General features: G+C 36.9%; 1 long non-coding RNA gene across 1 annotated transcript in view; it reads right to left on the bottom strand.

Annotated features, from left to right (window-relative positions):
- LOC147835516 (uncharacterized) overlaps nucleotides 1–9,192 on the bottom strand; it is a 55,709-nt gene extending 46,517 nt beyond the window's left edge. The window contains exons 1-2 of the long non-coding RNA XR_015497701.1: nucleotides 9,139–9,192; nucleotides 8,871–8,934 (exon numbers count right to left, since the gene is read on the bottom strand). This is a non-coding gene — a long non-coding RNA (uncharacterized LOC147835516). The remainder of the gene's footprint in view (nucleotides 1–8,870; nucleotides 8,935–9,138) is intronic.
- Between the last annotated feature and the right edge of the window lie 15,211 nt (nucleotides 9,193–24,403).

The raw sequence follows: 24,403 nt of genomic DNA, 5'->3' as shown, positions 1-24,403 counted from the left end.
CATCCTTGTTATCCTCGATTATGCCACCAGATACCCTGAAGCGATTCCCCTGAGGAAAGCCACGTCATCGGCCATCGCGAAGGAGCTGTTTCTGCTATGCAGTCGAGTGGGAATCCCAACAGAGATACTGACCGACCAGGGCACCCCCTTCATGTCCCGGTTGATGGCAGACCTCTGTCACCTCCTCAAGGTAAAACAACTAAAAACCTCAGTGTACCATCCACAGACGGACGGCCTTGTCGAGCGATTCAACAAAACTCTGAAACAGATGCTCCGACGGGTGGTGGCAGAGGACGGGCGCGACTGGGACCTCATGATCCCGTACGTGTTATTTGGTATCAGGGAAGTCCCCCAGGCCTCCACAGGATTTACCCCCTTCGAACTGCTGTTTGGCCGCCAACCCCGAGGCCTATTGGATGTGGCTCGTCAAGCCTGGGAGCAGGAGCCAGCCCCCCAGCGGTCGGTGATTGAACACGTACGGGACATGAGAGAACGCATCGACAAAATCATGCCCATCGTCAAACAACACCTGACCGAAGCCCAGCGCGCCCAGCAGAGATTGTATAACCGGCCCGCCCAACCCAGAGAGTTCCACCCAGGGGACAAGGTGATGATACTCATACCTACCACAACGTCGAAGTTCCTCGCATCCTGGAAGGGACCATACACGGTGGTAGAAAGGGTAGGGCCGGTAAATTATCGAGTCCGTCAGCCGGGACGAAGACGGGAAGAACAGCTCTACCATATTAATCTGATGAAGAAGTGGGTTGCAGCTCCAGGTCATCTCGTTGCCTTCGCTGAAGAAACTCTTCCCGTTGTCCACATAGGTGAGCAACTCTCACCAAACCAGAAGGCGGAGCTGCAAGCCTTGGTTGGTCAGTTCAAGGATGTGTTCTCGGAGAAACCGGGCCGAACCACCATCATCCAGCACAATATTATCACTCCACCTGGCACCATCGTCCGGCAAAGGCCTTATCGAGTTCCAGAGGCTCGCAGGCTGGCTATCGACGAGGAGATCCAGAAGATGAGAAGGTTAGGTGTCATCGAACCATCCCGTAGCCCGTGGTCCAGCCCAATAGTGATGGTCCCCAAACCCGATGGCACCCTCCGTTTCTGCAACGACTTCAGGAAACTCAACGAGATCTCCAAGTTCGACGGGTACCCCATGCCTCGGGTGGACGAGCTGCTGGATAGGCTGGGTGGAGCCCGATTTATCTCCACTATCGACCTCACCAAAGGCTACTGGCAACTTCCACTAAGTGACGACGCCAAGGAGAAAACCGCCTTCTCCACACCCGGTGGGCACTGGCAATACCGGGTTCTTCCCTTCGGGCTCCACGGGGCCCCAGCCACATTCCAGAGAATGATGGACATCCTGCTGAGGCCCCACCAGCCATATGCAGCAGCATACCTGGACGATCTCATCGTCCATTCTGAGTCATGGGAGGAACATCTATCCCGGTTACGGAGGGTGCTCGTAGATCTTCGACGGGCTGGGCTCACAGCTAATCCCAAGAAATGCCACCTGGGTCTAGCCGAAGCCAGATACCGCGGGTTCCACATTGGACGAGGTCTCATACAGCCACAACAAAACAAGGTCAAAGCACTACAAGAAACTCCACAACCCACCACAAAGACCCAGGTACGTGCATTTCTGGGGTTAGCGGGCTACTATAGATGTTTTATACCTAACTTCTCATCCATAGCCAGCCCTCTGACAGACCTGACCAGAAAGGGGCAGCCGGAGAGGATAAGATGGACCAAGGAAGCCGACGATGCATTCCGAGCCCTTAAGACGGCCCTCACGTCCTCACCGGTACTGCACGCACCTGACTTCGGCTGCCCCTTCATTCTTCAGACGGATGCTTCCGACTCGGGCCTGGGCGCGGTCCTCTCCCAGGTCCACGGTGATGAAGAACATCCCATCATGTACGTGAGTCGGAAGCTTACCCCCGCAGAGACCCGCTACGCAACGGTGGAGAAGGAGGCCCTGGCGATCAAGTGGGCAATCCTGGAGCTAAGGTACTATCTCCTTGGCAGGAAATTCACTCTGGTGACCGACCACGCCCCGCTACAGTGGATGGCCACAGCAAAGAATAACAACGCTCGGGTCACCAGATGGTTCCTGTCGCTCCAGGATTTCAACTTTGACGTACAACATCGAGCCGGGGCCTCCCACGGAAACGCAGACGGACTCTCACGGCTCTGGTCAGGATGGGCAGGTCTGTCGAAACATTCTACCCCCCCTCTCAATACACTGCTCTTCCTTCGCAGGATACCCAGGACCAGGACGACGCTAAGGGGGGGGGAATGTAGCGAGTCGGGTAATACCACGTCGCCCTGGGCACAAATCCACACCAGCTGGATCATTCATCAACCCCGGATCGCTCACAGCTGGACCTCATCAGCCAGGGAGAGATATAAGCCAGCCCCACACAGGAAGAGTTGAGCTTCATTTTCACATGACTCCCTGCGCTAACGCTTGTCTCTCTCTGTCTCTCCCACAGCCGAATCCAGCTCGTGACCGATCCAACACCATACCTCTCACCAGTCTTCACCTTCTCCCCGGAGCACTTGAGCACGCACCTCTAAGAAGAGCACTTATTCACCCCATTTTCACTTGTAAATAAAAGCACCCTCCGGGGCATTGTTTGTAACATCATCTACTGTGTTTGTGTTTTCCCTCTGCCTCGCTACAATATATATATATATATATATATATATATATATATATATATATATATATATATATACACACTCACCGGCCACTTTATTAGGTGTGGTTTATATATGTGTGTGTTTTTCAAAAAGCATCATGTGATCATGGGGTCATTTTTGTTTGGCATTTGGATAAAAAGTTTGTATTCCACAGAAAAAAAATTATCTAAAAGCAAAACATCTGCAGATGTAATCCTCAATGAGCCTAATCAAATCTAAACACTGTTTCAGCACAACATGTTTCCAGCCCTCAGTAATCATGCAAATTAATTAGCAAAGACAGAAAGCCATTAAGTTTGGAAAAGCTGCCCTCAAAATGAACAAATCTGAGAAAACATGAATCTCCACCACACTTCAGCCTATTTATGTGGCATTTTCAAGAATGCACTGTGGGTTTTTTGAAAAATCTGCAAAATGCGCTGAACGTGCATGAGGGGGGGAAATTAACAGCATATGTGTGTACGAGAAAAGCATGAGAAAGTTTGATGTTAAAGCTTTGCTTCCTTCACCTGATAACAGAATTCCGCCTTGGGCTCTGCTCCACCCCAAACAACTATTCCACTACTCATGCTTTCATTAAAGGTGATGGCGTGGATTAAAGAAAATAAAAAAATGTGTACAAACACATAAAAGCATTCACAAGCTGATGCATGTTAAAAAACAAAAAGACAGCACACAATGAAATTCCACACCTGAGAAAGCACATTTCAAAACTCATCCGTCACCACAGGCATGCAGGCTCAGGAAAACAATAAGATGTTCAGATATGAGTCATTATTTCTGCTCCCAAAACCTACGCTGGCCAAGCGGTTGCCACATCCGAGATCTGCTTGGTTTGCTAATCCTGCATTTCTGTAAAAAAATTAAGAGGGAAAATAGTGATTATTTTTAACTTAGTTTTAGTATTTACTGTTTACATTGTACTGCTATTTTATTTTGTGATAGAAAAGCTTCAGCGTCGCATGATTTAGGCTGATAATAATGTCTGTGCAGATGATCAAATAGTTGTTAAATATTTTGTCAAATATAAAAACTTACACATTTTAATATTTTTATTAGCTCACTTTTACTTAATAGTGTTTCAATAGTTATGTTTCCATCCAAAAATGTGAATTAACTTTCTGATTACTGATTACCAAAACTGGATTATTGCATAAAAGACGTGCAAATAAAGCAGCGTTTCCATCACAGAGAACAAAATCGTCACTTATTGATTATCTGGCGCCAAATATCAACAGTAAAAACATTTGCTGCGATAAGAGAAGATGCTTGAATCTTTTCTTCATTTAATAAATGAGTTGCGCCTCATAAGACATTCCTGACATGCAATGAACGAAAGTTTGATGGTGTCAGACGCAGAGCACAGAGGCTCTTGATTCTGGAGGTCAATAATAATATACTCTAAAACTGAAATGGTTAAGCCGTTTTAGAATGACCAAAACAACATTTCAGATGTTTTACAATGCGTTTAGCCTGCTGGTTTATCCATTCGCATATATATTTTTATCATCACATTATCTCTTTATAACAAAACCACATGGCTTTTTTTAACGCACATACTGGAATTTGTTCGGTAAAAGTGTTTTCATTGTCGTTTGTTCATCTTTTCTTATTGAATAAAAAGTTTATCCAACTCAGTTGTGTGCATGTTTTAAAAGTTCGACACAATCTACATTGTAAAAAACACTATAGAAATAAAAATGAATTGAAATTAAATTTTTGGTAAATGATTTTCAAACAAAAGTATACATGTTATTATTTAATTAGCTTACACAACACTTTCATTTGATTGTGTGTTGATGACTTTTGCTGCTTGTTCAAACTACTTGTTTACTATGAGTTGAAACAACACAATTCTTAACTTTTAAAGGGATCAATTAAATGTTTATGCTCAATCCACTTACATTTGTATGAATGATTAAGTTAACTTAATTGATTTGTGTTGGGACAACATGAAGGAATTGTGTGGAACCCTGCATTTTTAAAAGCAAGTTTAACACAATCTACACTGTAAAACAAATTGAAATTGAATTGAATTTTGGTTTATTTATTGCATGATTGTCAAACAAAAGTATACATGTTATTACTTTTATTAGCGTACACAAGACTTTTATTTGATAGTGTATCAGATTTCTAGAGAAGAACTTCACTGGCTTCTTGTTAAGTCAAATATTGATTTTAAGATCTTGATTTATCATATAAAGCAGTGCATGAGCTACCAACCCGCAAGCTTTGTTCTGCCTCTGAACTTACACTGTATCAGCCATGCTGTAAACTTAAGACCATGCGTAGTAGAGCTTTTTTATAGTGCGCCTATAAGCTATGGAATGGTCTACCCATCAGCATCAGGAATGCTACTTGTCTGGACTGTTTTTAGAAACTTCTCAAGGCTCATCTTTATAGTGTTGCTTAATATTTATATAGATTTTTTTTTCAAAGAATCATTAAATGTTTTATGTCATGTTGTATGGTCTTATTGTGGTTTTTATTGTTCTTATATGCCTTGTAGCACTTTGGGTCAGAGAAAAGTGCACTATAAATAAAATTTATTATTATTATAATTATTATTATTATTAAAAGAGTTTGTGATAATGTTAATAATAAGAAATTAGCCTGCAGCAGCATATCAGAATGATTTCTAAAAATTCAACATTGTGTCATAGGGGTAAATAACTGAACATTTAAAAATAAATGAAACTTTTTTTTCCCAAAAATATTACTGCTTAAAGGGATAGAACACCCAAAAATAAACAATTCCTCACCATTTTCACTTCCTCGTGTGGTTTTAAACTTTTAAATGTTTATTCTTCCACACTGAACACAAAAGAAGATAATTTGAAGAATGTTGGACACTGGTATCATTGACTTCCATAGTAGAAAAAAACACTAATTTGTACCGTTTTTCAAGATCTATTATTTTCTGTTCAGCATTCGAATGTCAAAAAGGTTTCAAACAAGGATCAGTAAATGGTTACAGAATTTTAATTTTGTGGTGAGCTATTTCTTTTAATGTGTACTTTGAATAAAATAAATGCAGTCATGAAGAGATTTCTTTGAAAAAAAGATTCCATAAATCCTTCCAAACGTTTAAGCAGTAACGAGCGTTTATTTACAAAGCTTCTTCGGCATCAGGTTTTGGAACACATTGTTTTAGTTTCATGTTTACATGTGACACTCTTCTGAAGAACTCACTTCCAAGAATAATAAAGATTGTGTTTATGGTTTAAGGCAAGACACTGGAGCTGAAAGGGGGAAAAAATAACTACTAGTTATCACCATATTTCCATAGTTGACTGATTAAAACAAGAATCACATTAAAAGTGTTTTTTAATTGTTATTTAAAATATTAAATTGAGGCATTTTTTCTTTATTTTCTATGTAACTGAAAAATGAAACATGAACATCGGCAGAAGTATTTTCTTAAAAAAAAACACATTAGAGTCAAAGATTTTTTTACAGAGGAGATTTTTTTAAATCTCTCCATAATTTAGAAAATACTGTGAATAGTCAGAAGAAAAATAAACAAATAAAAGTAATAAGTAAAAGAAAATCTTGTCCACATGAAAAAAACAAACAAACTTTAAAGTAAAAATAAATACTGAATTAAAGTAAATGTAAAATTGTAAAGAGAGTTCTGCAGCAACCGAGGTTAAGTTCCAGATGCAGTTTTATTTAGGCAAATAGATAGTTAGACAGGCAGGGTCAACAGGAGCAAACAGTACAACATGGTAATCCAATAGAGTAATTCAAAAACACAGGTGAACGGTAGGGATGGCTGACTTGAAACTGCATTTCGACACAGTGTCGAGATCCAGAAGCACAAGTGTTTCTAAACACTGCACTGAAGCATGATCCGAAACATCCAGGTCATGTGACTAAGGTGGTTTAAAATACCCAGGTTACGTGACTTAAGTGTTTTGAAACACCATGTCACATGACTAAAGTGATTCAAAGCATCAGTCATTTTGGGTTTGACTGATAGGCTCAGAAAAACATCTTTATCCCAAATAGCCTAATGGACTGTGCGTGTGCACAGAGTAACTGTGCTCCAAATGGCCCGAGTTCGAATCATAACTTGTACAAATATTCTGAAATTACGACGATGTATTTTATTTTATTTATTTAACCTTTTGATGGCCAAAACAAGACTATTATTTACATTTTTTTTTGTAAATTCGGACGTCAGACCAATGTTAAAGCAAAACACGTTACAGGAACAGAACACTTTAAAACTAACATCTACAGCTGCATTTCCCTGGATTCGAACCATTTATCTCTGCATGCTAGTCAGGAACACTCACCGCTTCACTAAATCACCTGACTCACAACATTACAACATGGGGTTTAATACCTTAATTTGTGAAATAAGTTTTTTTACTAAAGCTGTTCCAGAGGCTACTTCAGTGTTTCATTCCTTTGCCCACTACTAGTGAATAGTCAGGACAAGTGGCAAAACCGCATAACGGTAAAACAAACAAGAGTCCAAAAACACAAAAGGGAAAACAGGGAAAAATGCTAGGATATGCTCACAGTAACAGCAATGTGTGTGTGAGTGCTGTTTATAGTTCATCTCATTAGTCCCGAACAGCTTTAACTGTGTGTGTTTGCAATCAGGGAGAATCTGGGCCCGATGTGTGAGTGAAGTGCATGACAGGATCTGTAGTTCATTAAAGTGGCAAATGCTAGATCTCTTGTGATTATGAAAATATTGCTGTTATACTTTATATATTAAAGTATGTTCAATTACTTATTAATGAATTTTTCAGCATACTGCAGTATTAACTATTGTGAACTGTAATAAACACTGTAGCATACCTTGGCTTTTCTTACAATAGAGTGTAGTGTAATATACACATACACACAAACATAAAATACAGTATATTTGTCTTACTATAGTGGTTGGATTACCATAGAATCACCACAACCTATTAATTCAAGTACTTTACTATAACTTTTTACTATAAGCTACAATAGTATTTCTTCATGTGTGTATAATATTAGGCCAAACCAATGCCTCTATAAAAGCCTTTAGAATACAGATCTGAGTAAAAATATAAAGTGTGTTGTTTGCAATTGCTGCCGGAATGGAGATTTATCAATAGTTTTACGTGTTGTTTAATACAGTAGCGCTCTATGTTAATATATAGCCTGACTAAGTTCTTTATTATTTGGGTTGTAATTTAAGCGATTTACAAAGCATAAACAGTTCACTTTAGGTCATAAAACTGCATTATGGTGTGTTAATACAGCATTTAGTAACATGCAGAGTAACTATTACTATATTCCTAAATAATAAATGTTAATCTGAATAGTTTATTAATCATTTATATACTCATTCGGAAAGATCTTAAAGACTAGCTAGTTTTATAAAACTAGTGGTTTGTAAACAATGCAATACTCAATATAGTAATAAAAATGATGAATAAAGTATGAAATTGTAATCATTACATATACAGTGCAAGTCAGAATTATTAGCCCTCCTGAATTATTTGCCTCCCTATATTTTTTCTCTTATTTCGATTGAATGGAAAGAAGATTTTTTCAATACATTTGTAAACATAATAGTTTAATAACTCATCTCTAATAACTGATTTATTTTGTCTTTGCCATGATGACAGTACATAATATTTGACTAGATATATTCAAAGACATGCGGTACAGATGAATTGAATAAACTAAATTGGCCACAGTGTATAAGTGTGTGGATGTGAGAATGTATGGGTGTTTCCCAGTACTGGGTTGCAGCAGGAAGGGCATGTGCTGCATAAAACATATGCTGGAATAGTTGGCGGTTCATTCCGCTGCGGTTACGTCTGATAAATAAGGGACTAAGCTGAAAGTAAATGAATAAAGGAAAGTCAAGAATACTGCATTTGCTGTAGTTAAAAACTGCTTAATAATCGTATTAATATTGAGTTAATGCTTAACAAATGATGAATTAAATATTTGCTAACCCTTGATAAATGATTCAAATTGTGCATTTATTAGTCTTACCCTGTATTTTTATCTGTGGTGCTTCAACTTTAACCTTGACATTTAAAAAGCAAGAAAACAGGCAGATAAGATAGTAGTATGCTGAAAGTGTTGTCTTAGAGTCCGACCTGGAGGTGGGGTGAGGTAAGGAGATGCCTCACAGTGTTTACGTGACTTACATTTCTGCAGGAACTAGAGCAAGTTGTACTGACATAAAAGTTGAACACAGGTTTGCACAGATCCCTGAGGGTGCAGAGAGAAAGAGAGAGAGAGAGAGAGAGATCAGAACATCCACTGTTACTCAATGCACCACACAACAAGTGCCAATAAAAATACTAGAGTCAGTATTACGCCCTACACCGTCGTTAACACATGCAATCATAGATTCCTGCTGCTACAAACAGGAAAGAGCTGCTGCAATGTTATCATCATAGTAAATCAACACACCTGGAGGGCCACTGTAAAATGAATGACCATCCGTTGTAGGTGTGTGGCTGCAAAAAAAAAAATATATATATATATATTTATATATATTTCTGTTAATTAAAACGTACTGATAAATTAAATAACATTGAATGCATTATCATATAATGAAAAAAAATATAACAATGTGGGTGAATATATATCAGACATCGACACAATTCTAACATTTCTGGCTCTATACACCAACACAATGGATTTGAAATGAAACAAACAAGATGCGCTTTAACTACAGACTGTCAGCTTTAATTTGAGGGTATTTTACAGTTTGCAGAAGTACCTCCTACTTGTGAAGGCTCCAAAAGTAATTGGACAGAATTGTAATCAGAGATCAAACTTTCACTTTTTAATACTTGGTTGCAAATCCTTTGCAGTCAATTACAGCCTGAAGTCTGGAACGCATAGACATCACCAGACGCTGGGTTTCATTCCTGAATGAATGGCTTGCTTAGTTAATAGTGACAGCTCTTTGGATCTCATCATGAGAGTTGACAGTAAAAGATTCCAATTTCAAATAGCACACTTGAAATGAACTCTGGACCTTTTATCTGCTCATTGTAATTGGGATAATGAGGGAATGACATACACCTGACCATGAAACAGCTTAGAAGCCAATTGTCCAATTACGTTTGGACCCTTAACAAGTGGGAGGCACATATGCAAACTGTTGTATTTCCTACAAAGTATACCTGATTTGGATTTAAATACCCTTAAATTAAAGCTGACACTATGCAGTTAAAGCACATCTTGGTCTTTTTATTTCAAATCGATTGTGTTGGTGTAAAGAGCCAAAAATGTTAGAATTATGTCTATGTTCAAATATTTATGGACCTAATAATAACAACAACAACAATAATAATAATAATAACATGTATTTATATAATTTTTAATTAAATAAAAAATATATTCACACGTTTACAGTACACACACAAACACACACAGAGAGAGATAGACACGTAAAATGTAATGTAAATAATGAACGTAAAATCTTTTGTTAATAATATCACCTATTCATTATTTTACCAATATTTACAATATATATCTACAATAGACTACCTTGGAAATATTGAAGATTTTTTATACATTTTACATTTTATTATATATTATCTTAGAACTGCACACATTTTATTGGTTTGAATTAGGCTCATATGGAATCTGTTTAAACAAACATTTACTAATTTCTTTATATAATACTTATACTATTGAATAATATGCTAATTTTTTAATATATATATTTAGACGAAACAACCAAACAAATTATTTTAACTGGATTTACATTGTAAAGCATTGGATTTTGTAAACACAAGTTCTTTATTTAGTTTTCATTCTTATTTTATTTGTTACATTTTCAGCCCCTAAACTCTCAAAAAAAAAAAAAAAAAACAAATAAACAAATAAATCCAAAATAATAAAAAAATAAATGAAACAATTTTTTTTACAGCATTTTCGAAATTTTTTTCTTCTGGATAAAGTCTTATTCGTTTTATTTTGGCAAGAATAAAAGCAGATTTAATTTTTTAAAAGCCATTTTAAGGCTTAACATAAACACACATTTATACATTCTATGAAAAAGTGTTCAGAAAAAAAGTGTGTAGATTCTGTCTGGCCGTGGTCACAATAATAAAGATCTGGCTTTACCAAACTGTGTCGTCTCCTGCACACACATACACTGCAGCTTGCTGACATGCAGAGCCTTCGTTTCTCACAGTGACACACGCACATACATGCGCACACACACATGCATTTACTCACACACAGATGCACACGCCGGTTCAGTGGAAGTCTTATCTGTTTCACTTGACTTCCAGAGAAGCTAGAAAACGTTAGGAAGTGAGAAACGTGGCTGGAGGACAAAAACGAGAGTTTTTACTATCTCTATACTACGTCTGTAGCTTTTCAATGGAAACACGTCCACACACACGGGCCTCAGCTGTTCAGAAGTCTGTGCAAAAACAACTTCATTCAGAGGAAGAGCTCAAAAACATTTGCGTTTCGATCAGTGGTGCAACGGCCAAGGTTACTGATAACACGCAAAAATTTCTTGGAAAATGTCATAACCCATATTACAATATCTATGTTTACTCAGACTAGACTAACAGGCATGCTTCACTCTGTTTCTAATGGCTCTCAAGTACAGCAGCTGACATCCAGACATTTTTTTTTAATGGGATTAAATGCGGAAGTCTATTTCTCCATTCAGTTTTCTACTCTAATATAAAAACATCTGCAATAATATACCTTTAAATGAGATTTTCATTTACTTTATATTAAAAAGGCCAAGTATTGTCTATAAAAATAAATTATAATATTAATAAACTACTATTTTAGGTGTTTTTTAAAATGAATATTTCATTTAATTTTCGTCAAGCTTAGTCCCTTTATTCATCAGGGGTCGCCAAAGCGGAATGACAACTTATTCAGCATATGTTTTACACAGCGGATGCTATTCCAGCTGCAACCCAGTACTGGGAAACATCCATACACACTCATTCACACATACACCACGGCCAATTTAGTTTATTAGGCGGGGAGACATGCAAACATGCAAACTCCACACAGAAATGCCAACTGCCCCAGCCGGGACTCAAACCAGCAACCTTCTTGCTGTGAGCCAACAGTTTGTGGTTGTCTGTCTGCAGTTCTGTTGAAATGCACTTTGGCCAACAACAGTTGTAAATAACTGTGCTATATCAATAAAATTGTCATTGTCATATTTATATTACGTAATAAATACCATGGTCAAGCTTTACAAAAAGGTTTCATTGGTAAATATTAGTAATGTATTTACTAATTTGAACCAATAATGAACAATGTGTATATACGTAACATGTATTAATATATCAACATTAACTACTGCACTGCTGCACTTTGACTTAACATAACCTAACAATGAACAATTGTATTTCTATCAACGTTATGTTTTATGAAGCGGATGCCCTTCCAGCTGCAACCCATCAATGGAAAACATCCATACACACTCATTTACATACATACACAACGGCCAATTTAGTTTATTTAGTTTAACACGTCTTTGGACTTGTGGGGGAAACCGGAGCACCCAAAGAAAACCAATGCAAACACAGGGAGAACATGCAAACTCTACAGAGAAATGCCAAGTTGGGGCTTAAACGAGCTACCTTCTTGCTGTGCTACCCACTGTGCCACCAAGCTGCCAAATTTAATAAATTAAAATTAAATATTAATCCAACTTTTTGGGCAATTTTTGTGTGCGTTTTAGGGAGTTTTGGACAGGAAAGTCAGCTACATCTGGCAACACTGACGCCAACATGAGGAAAACATGCAAACTCCACACAGAAATGACACCCAGCCAGGACTCGAACCAGCAACCTTCTTGCAGTAAGTTGACAGTGCTAATCACAGAGCCACAGTTATTCAAGTTGTGCACACAAATCCATTAAGTTAACTGTTAACAATTTTTTGGGTTGAACATAAAACAAAAATCTCAAGAATTGTGTTGCTTCAACTTATATTTAATAAGTATATTGAATAAGCAGCATAAATCTTATTTTGAGTGCATTTATAGGCAGACAATTTGTAGTAAACGTACAAAGGTTTGTGCGGGGCGTGGAACTGGAATTCCTGTGACTTGCATCTTTCATTTATCATGCACTTTGATCTTTGAAACTCTGCAGACCGTTTGCTTTCACAAACAGCTGCATTTCACTCTGCATGAGAGGTAATATCTAAAAAAGCCACTTCAAAACTGGGACCATGGCAGTGCATCGCATAGCAGGAATGACCCGAACCCGCTAATTGATCCCTTACGGTAATGTACTTGGGCAACACCCAAAGCCAGAGCTTGGCGTTTGTCCTGCTCCACCAAACCTTGGAATTCAGAGACAGTGACTCAGACTGCATACTTCATAGAGGGGGGAAAAAAAGCAGAGATGTGAAGTTTGGTTGTGGAGACAGCTGTGCGGGGTCAGAAAGAAGGCCTGGAGTGAAGGGAGGGAGAGTAGGAAAGAGCAGCGAAGGACACCGTTGGAAAAGTGATCTCTTTCAGAAGGAATGTCAGCAGTTCCAGACTGTGATTTCAGCTTATAATGGATCACCCACCGATGGTTTCTCAGAAGTCAGGTTTCCCACTGCTGAGTCTCTGTGCTGACGGCAGTGGAGAGTAATAGAGTGTGAGGAGAGGTGAGAAACTGGAGGAACAGCAGCTTCTTCTGGAGGAGCTCATTTTCACTGTGGAGAAACTGATTTCTTTTTTTTTTGCATGACAATTTATTTTAAAAGTGTTAATATCATTGCATAATTCAGCAGGAATAAAATATATTTTGAAGTGTATTACATTAAAATAGAAAATGATTATTTATTGTAAAAACATTCAACAATTTTATAGTTTTTTTAAAGCAAATAATTGTTTTCTAAGCACAAGAGACTTACCAACTTTAAACTTTTGAACAGGTGTATATATATATATATATATATATATATATATATATATATATATATATATATATATATATATATATACAGTTGAAGTCAGAATTATTAGCCCCCCTGTTTATTTTTTTCCCCAATTTCTGTTCTGTTCTGGGAAGATTGTTTCAGCACATTTCTAAGCATAATAGTTTTAAAAACTTATTTCTAATAACTGATTCATTTTATCTTTTCCATGATGACAGTAAATAATATTTTACTAGATATTTTTCAAGACACTTCTATACAGCTTAAAGTGACATTTAAAGGCTTAACTAGGTTAATAAGGAGAACTAGGCAGGTTAGGGTAATTAGTCAAGGTATTGTATAACGTTAGTTTGTTCTGTTGATTATCGAAAAAAATAAATTTGCTTAAAGGGGCTAATAATTTTGTCCCAAAAATGTTTTTTTTTAAATTAATAACTGCTTTTATTCTAGCCGAGATAAAACAAATAAGACTTTCTCCAGAAGAAAAAATATTATCAGACATACTGTAAAAATTTCATTGCTCTGTTTAAAATCAATATATCTACATATACATATACAAACACACACACCCCATTTAGATCCACTTCTCATCCACTTTTCAATGAATATGGGTAATATTGGTCCATTTAAACAAAGCAAATTGATAAAACAGATATATTTATTCAAAAAATAAGAATTTAGAAATTGAAAGATGACACAATTAAATTAATGTTAAAGTCATATTACAAAATTGGCAAAATTACAACTAAAACTTTCAATTTTTTTTGTTTCTCTTGATTTTTCCTCTTTGTACAATTTATTTGATATTTTTCTATAACAAAAATTTAGGTCTACTAGTTTTTGGATCATTATTGTGAGTTATTTTGTTAAATAAGCTCCAGATTTGAAGATTTTAATCTACTGTATATGCACAAATATAATATTGTATAGCTTCCTATTAAAAATATGAATTTAAAAGTTAGATTTGTGAGGGGTGTAATTGTATATGTTGAGCACCAAATTTTTATAGATAGAGATAAATATCTCAAGGGTTTTGCAGGGACTTTAAATATAATACTTTAATAATTTTGATTATTAAAAACTAATTTTAATTTAATATATATATATATATACATATATATATATATATATATATATATATATATATATATATATATATATATATATAAATATTAAATAATATTTAATAGTATTTTTAGTAATATACTTAAATATTTAGCAATGTTTTTCTCAAAGCGTATGGAATTTGCTTCAATTCTTGTGTTTTGCTGTGAAACACAAAAACTTAAAAAAAAATACAAGTACATTTTTGATCTTAAGAATCATTTGAGAAATCATGTTGTTACTAATTTCTACTAAGATTTCTAATAACAAAATTATTATCCACATAAAAAGTCCAAATAAAATTGTCATGAGAATTTTCTAATAAACTAACTAAATTTTTCCACCGCAAAATAAATAAACATTACACAAAGAACACTTTTCAGAATTGACAGTGTACAGTACTGTATTGTGTACAGGTCAACAGCACAAGCTTTAGCAGGAGTTTCCATTAAAGACAAGTCAAGTTGTATCACCGAACAGAAAAAATAAACAGCACGCAGTGTACCCAGTAAACCGATTTTGTCAGAATGACTAAACACAGAAACATACACATGACCAAAGAATGTGAATGTCCAGAAATGTGGAAGTGCATAAATTCAGTTTGCTGTCGATGTGTTGAAAGTGCAAATACACGCTTTGTTTGTGCATCAATATGACTGTACGATGACTGTTTAACCTTTAATCTGATTTCAGTCTTCTTCCTTCAAAACATTTTTGCTTTATCCAGAAGAGGATTGCAGTAAGCGCTTTGTCGATTGTTTTAAAGAGCTCCTATTTTACCCCTTTTACAAGATATATGATAAGTGTTTATGGCTCTGAAATATGAATCTGAAAAGTTTCAGCTCAAAATAATCAAATCATTTTCTATACCCTACTGAATATGTGTATTTTGGGGTTAGAGGACATTGCAGCTGTTTTTATCGCCCAATGTTCCCACGTGCGTGTCTATTTCTCTTGCAATAGGTCAAACAGCCGTAAGTGATAGAGACAGACTCGGGTAAAACAGAGATCTAGTTTATTAATCAAAAATACCAAGTAAGTTATTTGATGTGTTTGTGGTGGAGTTTATTCAAGCCTTTCTGATATGATGAGGTACAAGCAAATTCCAATACAAAGCTTGCAGTACACACACACATTTGACTTTGCACTGTTTTTGCACGTTTACTTGCAGCTAAGTTATTATACACTGCTGTATGGATATCGATTATGCTACTGCACAAAACTAAACCTGATTTAACGTCCACAAACCGGGACCCCTATTAAGCAATTGAAGCATTTAATTGAATGAATCAAAATTAATGAATCGAAATTAATCTAGTTACATCAATTGTCATATTTTTTTAACCGTACAGCAACCAACACCAGCAGTCACAGAACCACAACATAACCGGACCACATCGAAACACTGCCCGCCTCTCAACCACAAACTTTGTGTTGATTACAGTACCCATTAGAGCAGGGGTCACCAACACTGTTCCTGGAGAGCTACCTTCCTGCAGAATTCAGTCCCAACCCTGATCAAACACACCTGAACCAATTAATAGTACCTAAAGCAGCACTTGATAATTACAAACAGGTGTGTTTGGTCAGGGTTGCAACTAAAATCTTCAGGAAGGTAGCTCTCCAGAAACAGGGTTGGTGACATTGGAGTATGTTTTACTTTCTAAATGGTGTATATATGTGTCTTATTTTGGCGTTTTAAATTCTTTTGAACATAATTAGGTGCTGCTTTTCAACCAAACAACACTTGTTCTTGCTGTCAATTGTGAAAAAAAAAATGGTTGATAACAGTGTCATGATTAACTGCTGTGACTGTACCTGCAAGTGCACACGAAGGGGAGTTGGATTTGTTCGTGAAGTCAGATTTTGATACAGCTTTTCCTTATCTCTTGCTGGTGGGCCCATATGGTTTGTGCTATGCACTGGTCACTATACTGAATGGAGTAGGAGCACACAGTTGTGTTTTGTTCATTATTGCATATAAACGTTACATTTTAAAACCGCCCAAAATTTGCCAACCCACTAATACTATTTTATACCTGCATTATCAAATTCAAAACCACCCAATTGGGCAGGAAACAGTCTAATCTGGCAACTCTGGTTTGGCATGGATTTCTTCCGGGTGCTCTGGTTTCGCTCACAGTCCAAAGACATGCGCTATTGGTGAATTGAATAAACTAAATAGGCCATAGTGTATGAGTGTGAATGCAGGAGTGTTTGGGTGTTTTCCAGTACTGGGTTGCAGCTCGTAGGGCATCCGCTGCTTAAAAATTATGCCAGAATAGTTGGTGGTTCATTCCGCTGTGGTGACCCCTTATTAATAAAGGGACTAAGCAAAAGAAAAATGAATTAATGAACGTGAATGAATAGTGTGCCTTTTTTACAGTGTAATAAATACTTTCATCCTCATACACTGTAGCTATAACTGAGGCCTGGAAGAGTTTGGTTAAAGAGTGTTATGTTAAAGCCTTGAACACACCAAGTAGAGGTCTTTCACGGCTCCAAAAATTCTATACCTGTACACAAAAAGACCCATAAATATGGTGCACAGAACAGACCCCGACCTATGTTATTTGAAAATGAGACCTGAACCTGTACAGACTTGAGAAATGTTTTAAACGTATCCGAACCTGACGAGGACCATAAAGTTTGCATTGAGACACTTTTCCCACATTTAAAAAAATATATATTTAAAAACACGTCCCTGGTTAGCTGAATCAAACATTAACACTAAGATACACTTATAGACTTATTTGAGTATGTTGATGTAATTCCAACTGAAATAGAATTTGTGTGCATGTGTGTGTGTGTGTGTGTTTTAACCACCCTCTTTCTTTCTCATCATAATTGTATAAGTTGCTATTTAAAAAGCATGTGAAAACTCCCACTGATTGATCACTAGTAGATGCTGTGTTCTCCAAGTCAAACTGACTCTGGAATTACACAAAGAAGCAATGTATTATATGTTACTTTATTAGGTACATAAGGTTTATTATAAGTACCTTAAAAGTACCGGGTTGGACCCCCTCTTGCCTTCAGAACTGCCCTAATCCTTTGAGGCATAGATACAACAGGGTATTGAAAATATTCCCCAGAGGTTTTGGTAAATATTGACATTATAACATCAAGCAGTTGCTGCAGATTTGTCGGCTGCAGATCCATGATGCAAATCTCCCATTTCACCTCATCCCAAAGGTGCTCTATTAGATTGAGTTATGGTGACTGTGGAGGCCATTTGAGTACAGTGAACTCATTGTCATGTTTAACAACCAATCTAAGATGATTCACACTTTATGACATAATGCGTTATCCTGCTAGCTATCAGAAGATGGGTACACTGCAGTACAAAAGGGATGGTCATGGTCAGCAACAATTCTCAGGTAGGCTTTGGTGTTGACACGATGCTCAATTGGTATAAATGGCCCCAAAGTGTGCCAAGAAAATATCCCTCACACATTAAACCAGCACCACCAGCCTGAACAGTTGACACAAGGCAGGATGGATCCAGGCTTTCATGCTGTTGATGCCAAATTCTGACCCTACCGTCCGAATGTGGCAGCAGAAATCAAGACTCTGTCTGGCACCAACAACTATGCCATGTTCAAAGTTACTTAAATCACCTTTCCCCCTCATTCTGATGCTGGGTTTGAACTGCAGCAGATCGTCCATGTCTACATGCCCATGTCTACATGTCTAAATTAATTTAGTTGTTGTCATGTGATTGGCTGATTAGAAATTTGCGTTAACGAGCAGCTGGAAAGGCGCAACTAATAAAGTGGCTAGTGAGTGTAAATTGGGACCCTAAACAGACCCGGTTGAGCATATAAAAATTCAGAATTCAGACTAATACGAGCGGTGTTAGTAAGTCATTCACTCATTAATTTATTCAAAACGTAGATTCATTAAGAAAAAGAAATAAACATCAATATGTGTGGATTAGAGAGGCATACGAATTCTGCTGTGGATTTAGAAGTAATATTTACCTTTGCATAACAGAGCAAAAACATACAATATTGTGCCGTACTTACTAAATATTAACTTATTCGTTTCTAAACTGAGAATTAATATAACATTTGGATTTGGTCCAAGAAACCAAAACTAATTTAGGAACCTTAAAGTCAAATAGAAGTACTTTAATATACTACAAACAATGCAGACATGTACATTTCTTTTACAGTTATCATAATAAAGTAACCACTTATATCACTGCATATCAGAAAACACACACTTCAGTAATCTGGAAAACAAATGCGAGTGCTTATTATTGTGACCCATCACACAGAAACGAAATCATCTTTGAGGTGTCTATTTGTAGCAAGACAGCGCAGTTACCGCACATTGTCATAGTCAAACAAAAGGCCTCCATAAATAGGTCAAATTCAGCTATTCATAGATGCATGGCTGAGGACCAAACTGGTGTTCTTTATATAGTTATTGTAAGAAAACATTCATGTAGATTTATATAAATACACCAAGACCTAATTCACAAAACAAATATCCTGACACGCGCATTATAGTTTATATTCAGACTGTGGGAATACAAAAAAAGGTGAATGTTTTGCAACTGAATGTTCTGGTTTTTGTACGCCTCCACTTTTAATTGTTACTATTTGGATATGGTTTATAAAAAGTAAATTATTCCTATTTGTGGCATCATTATTTCAGTTTTAGTGTCATACAATCCTTCAAAAATCAGTCTGACACTGGATTTGACATTCAAGAAAAAATATATTATCAATTATATACAAAAACAATAACAATTATATAAACTACATAGCTATATGCTAATAACAAATAAAGTGCTTTCACTTTTGACACATATGGCATTTCTGCTAAATAAAAACATAAGTATCTTTCAAAAGACCCTGAAATATTGGCTTCTTAATTATTACACACATAAACACTGTCACTCTGTCATCACGTGTGCCCTGATGACTAGATATTAAATACATACCAGTTATAATCACACATGGAAGTTGTTCAAGCAATGCGGTAAAATTACAACTCATGCTTGTTTTTAATGTTTCTACACATGCAAGAAGATCTAATCTGCCGAAATAGTCTGTGAGGAAAAATACTGTAGTCATCGTGACTTCAAATAATTTACTAGTTATTCATTCATTCATTCTTTTCCTTTTAAAGGAGTAAAAACTAAAAGCAAACTAAAGAGAAAGTTACAAAAGTCCACCAAGTAAATAGCAAATGCTCAATTGCACAACGCAACTCACTCTTAAAGGGAATGGGAGATGAGCCTCTTATTGGTTTAATGCATGTTATGCTCAAAACACACCCATAACTCATTAAGAGAATAAGCACAACCCTGTTAAACCGTATTTTTTCCTTCCTTTAAATAGCAAAGGTGGATTCGGACACGCTTTAGACTTTGCCCCTAGTTTGTTAAAATAGAGCACTCCATGTAAGACTACGTAATAATTCATTCATTCATTGTTTTTTTTTCAGCTTAATACCTTTATTAATCTGGGGTTGCCACACCGGAATGAACCGCCAACTTATCCAGCATATGTTTTACGCAGCGGATGCCCTTCTAGCCACAAACCATCACCGAGAAACATCCATACACTCTCATTCAAACACATACACTATAGACAATTTACAGCAATTTACGACAGCGATACCCACTGCGCCACCGCGTCGCCTATTTGGTGCATATATTTATAAATATGACCTTGAAAGAGTCGTGCCTCATCAGGCACAAACCTCATCGCACGTCACTTGTACATAAATACACATCTTCACATTTTAAATAAAATAACACAAATTTTAAAAATCATACTAAATGTAACAGATTAACCTAGCTTATTTAAATTCAGCAATGTATTATTACAAAAAGCATAATTGTTATTATTATTAAAAAACAAAATCTCAAATAGTTCTTCAGTCAATGTAAGGTGGTCGGTACAAACACTCAGTATGTAAGACCTTTCATGTAAAGGCTGATTTATACTTGCTCCGGCGAAGCCTACGCGTGGACGCATTGCCCTCGCTTCGGTGACGCGCACCTCTCAAAAAATGTAACTACACCTTGCAATGATGCATAGCGTAAGCTGTAATTGGATAGCTTGGTAGCACTGACGAGTGTGGCCAGAGGTGAGAGCCGCGTGAGCCCGATGCAGCGGTCGTTTAGAAGTGTGGAGTCCCGCGAAAGAGCTCCGGATGGAAACTGTTGTTTTGTATTTACCTTAAGATTAAAGTTGTTGCACATCTGCTGATTACAGCCTTAAAATGAGCGAGTTTCAGCCACTTCTACATTAAGGTAGTGTTCAGAAAAAACAAAAGACCAGTGAATAAACTCGACACAGAGGAACATCAAAACCTACTGCCAGCTAGCGTTTCTAGCGTTTCGGTGTTATTGCACCGCACCAGAAACAGCAAGCAGAAGTATAAATGCACGGCTACGCGCATTGCATGCACCGTGGGTCACGGTGATCACTTGATGCAGAAGTATAAATTAGGCTTAATAATTGCCAAAGTGAGAACAGTTTGTAGTGAAACTGACTGCAGTTCACTAAATTGCCACCAGGGCTACTAACAACGTTTTCCAAATTCTAAATTGAGCCTCTTTAAAAGTGCTCCATTACATTTCTTAAGTGTCTCTGTACAGAATGAATTGTCCAGTACTTGGGGATAAAAAGAATACTCCCTGATAAAAATGAATACTCCCTCACATAATGCATAGCTTAGCATGCTTTTCAAGAATTATGGTATGCCACACAACCTGTTCCTGTTGACATACCAAGTGACTGAATCAGAGGTCAAAATGTGTGACTCACATCCTTCGTCAATATTAGTAACAACATTATGACAGGTCTTTTGTTGATAATAAACGTTCACGCATCTATTGTCTTACCATCCAAACTATGCATTATTTATTTGCATTTACTCTCTCCCATGATACCGCACACCTGAAGTACAGTATCTGTGTTTAGTATCAGTTTCAGTCAGCACTTTCAATGCTGTGTTTCATATCGAAAAAAAGAAATGGGCCAGGCAGCATCCAGCTTTCAAGTCCCCTGAAATAGCCTCTTATTGGCTTCCCTGTGGTCACTTCACTGGGATTCAGTCTTGATCTCTTGCTGCAAAAGTGCTCTCTGGAAAGATCCATGCTGAGCATCCGCTGGGTGTTTAAGAGCCTCTCGCTTTCTTCCCTTTCGTCTTTTTCTACAGTGCATTACTGATCCATCACCATTTTCATCTCCAATCATCAAGGCCTGTCCTCAGCTCGGGGTTATCAAGTCAGCTCAAACCACACACACACACACACACACACACACACACACACACACACACACACACACACACACACACACACACACACACACACACACACACACACACACACACACACACACACACACACACAAGCTCATCCTGTTTCTCACACATTGAAGAGCAGCTTACCACACACTTCATAACAGAAAACACTTTCAAAACAAAACACCGGTAACAGGGTTTCATTTTGAGCTGGTGTTTTTGATAGTGTGAAATAGTTAACATGCAGGAAAACAACCTGTTTACTGAGGTGACAGGGTCGGATTTGGGTGAAAAGCTGATTTAGATCGCACTGTTCTGTCTTTGTTTTCTTTTTCATTCTTTTAAAACCTATTTTAACACATTTTAGTCTGTTCTTTGTTGTTTTTATTTTTTGTTTCTTTTATTCTCTTTTATGTAAAGCATTTTGAATTACCATTGAAGCATGCTATATAGATAAACTTGCCTTGCTTTGAAATCTGCATTTATGAGCAGACATTAGATCAGGGGTGCCCAGACTTTTTCTTATGAAGGGCCAAAAACCATGAACCAAAACTTGATTAAGGCTTGTGGGCCGAAGGTAACGATAGTTGCCATGGCTAATTTCCTAATTTATTTAATAATGTTAAAAAAATGAATAGAAAACATTGCTTTATATCAGGGCTTCTCAAAGTCCAGACTCTGGTCCTGATCTGGAATGCTAGGGTATTCAATCTGGACCAGACTCAATTTCATATTGCCAATGCCAAACCATGCGAAAGAATTCAAATAGTGGAATTCCTTCATTAATAAATGCATAAAACTTGTAGATCAACACTTTAGTTGTTTGAATTTAAAAAAAAAAAAAAAGGCTCAAAATAAAATCAAGGGAAAATATTCAAAGATTTCCTGCTTGACTTTGCTGTCATGACATCCAGTGATCATATGAGGCTTCATGTGATCAAGCAAGCCAATTGCGCATACGTAACTGATTTAACGCACTGCAGCAAAGCGATCATTTAAATGGATGAAGATATAGGAAATGAAAATGCGATGAAGAGAACCGACAGTTTAAAGTTGAATAGACCGATAAGTATGTGTTTATTTTGCTACACGCCAGCACAAAGCCATTGTGCTTGATTTGTAAGCAACTGAAGTTGTAAAAGTAGAAATGTGAAACAAAACGCGGACATTTTGAACGACAGTCTTAACAAAAAATATATATAGTATGACTGCAAAACTACAACAGATAAAGTTTACATTGCACACCTTTTGTGCTTTTCACTTTTTTGGAAAGAGGTCTGGAAGCAGACCTGGTGCAGTTGGCTTGCATGTAATGCTTTTTAATGCCTACACCTAGCCCTACCCCTCACAGTGAAGTCACTTACTCCATTGAGTGCATTGGGTCAGACATTGCATCTCTGAGATATGCAATCTCAGCTAGCATCATCATCGTTGCAACTTAGATACTATTTGGCCTACCTTTTGTTGTGTTTGTACAAAAATGCACTTACATTAGGGGTTTTGCCACATTTGCACTGTATTTAATGTGTTTTGGATGCAAATGCCACTTTATTAAAAGAAAAAAGTAAGTGTTGACTTGTGATGCATGTTATGGATGTTTATTAAAAACAAGTTATGGAATATCAATTGTTCCAGACCTTTGATCTTAATAAAATATCAGATTTGGACCTTTTAATGTAGACTTTGAGAACCCCTGCTTTATATTTACTAATAAAGTGTATTTATTACATTTTGTAATGAACTTATTACAGTAAAAACAAAGCATTCAAATATACAACAAAATTACACTAGTTTCTGCCTCGATTTGCTCGCTGATGTCTTCTGCATAGTGCTCTTATCTGTCAAGTGACAGTATTTACATTTTTTTTTAAAAAATCTGATTAATTTACTACATTTAATTAAAACATGTCATTTGAGTTAGCTTTTTGTAGCTTAGCAATAAAAACAAAAAAAGGTTGTATCAAATTAGAAATGACGATCTCTGTGTTAAAGGCATTTGCCTCCAACCATCTCCATCATTCTCACTCTCCTCTCAGATGGGATGGTGGGTCAAATCAAAGGTTACAATGGGTCAACTTTGGCCCGTAAGCCCTACTTTGGGCATCTCTGCATTAGGTGCTGGCGTAACTGTTAGAATAGTAAGAATAGTTGAAATAGTTTTTGTTATATCCAAGAATGCAACAAAGTCCAATGTGTCTCAAAAGAGCATCAAAAATAAATAAATAAATAAATTCATGCACCAAAAAGTATTGATATGATAACCATTATTATCATTAACACGTTAAAGTGCCCCTATTTTACTTTTTTTAGATGGTTGCTCAAAGAACAAAGCGCACGAGTTATGGTCTCGTCATAGAATGAAGTTTAGTCTTAAAACGGTTTTGTTTAAATTTGTGTACAACTAACTTAATGGGCCCTATCATAC

This window comes from Danio rerio, chromosome 8 (genome assembly GCF_052040795.2).
Source record: "Danio rerio strain M-AB ecotype USA chromosome 8, GRCz13ab, whole genome shotgun sequence".
In the NCBI taxonomy this organism is placed as follows: Eukaryota; Metazoa; Chordata; class Actinopteri; order Cypriniformes; family Danionidae; genus Danio; species Danio rerio.
Note: the sequence above shows the minus strand (reverse complement) of the source record. Positions and strands in the feature narration are given on the sequence as shown.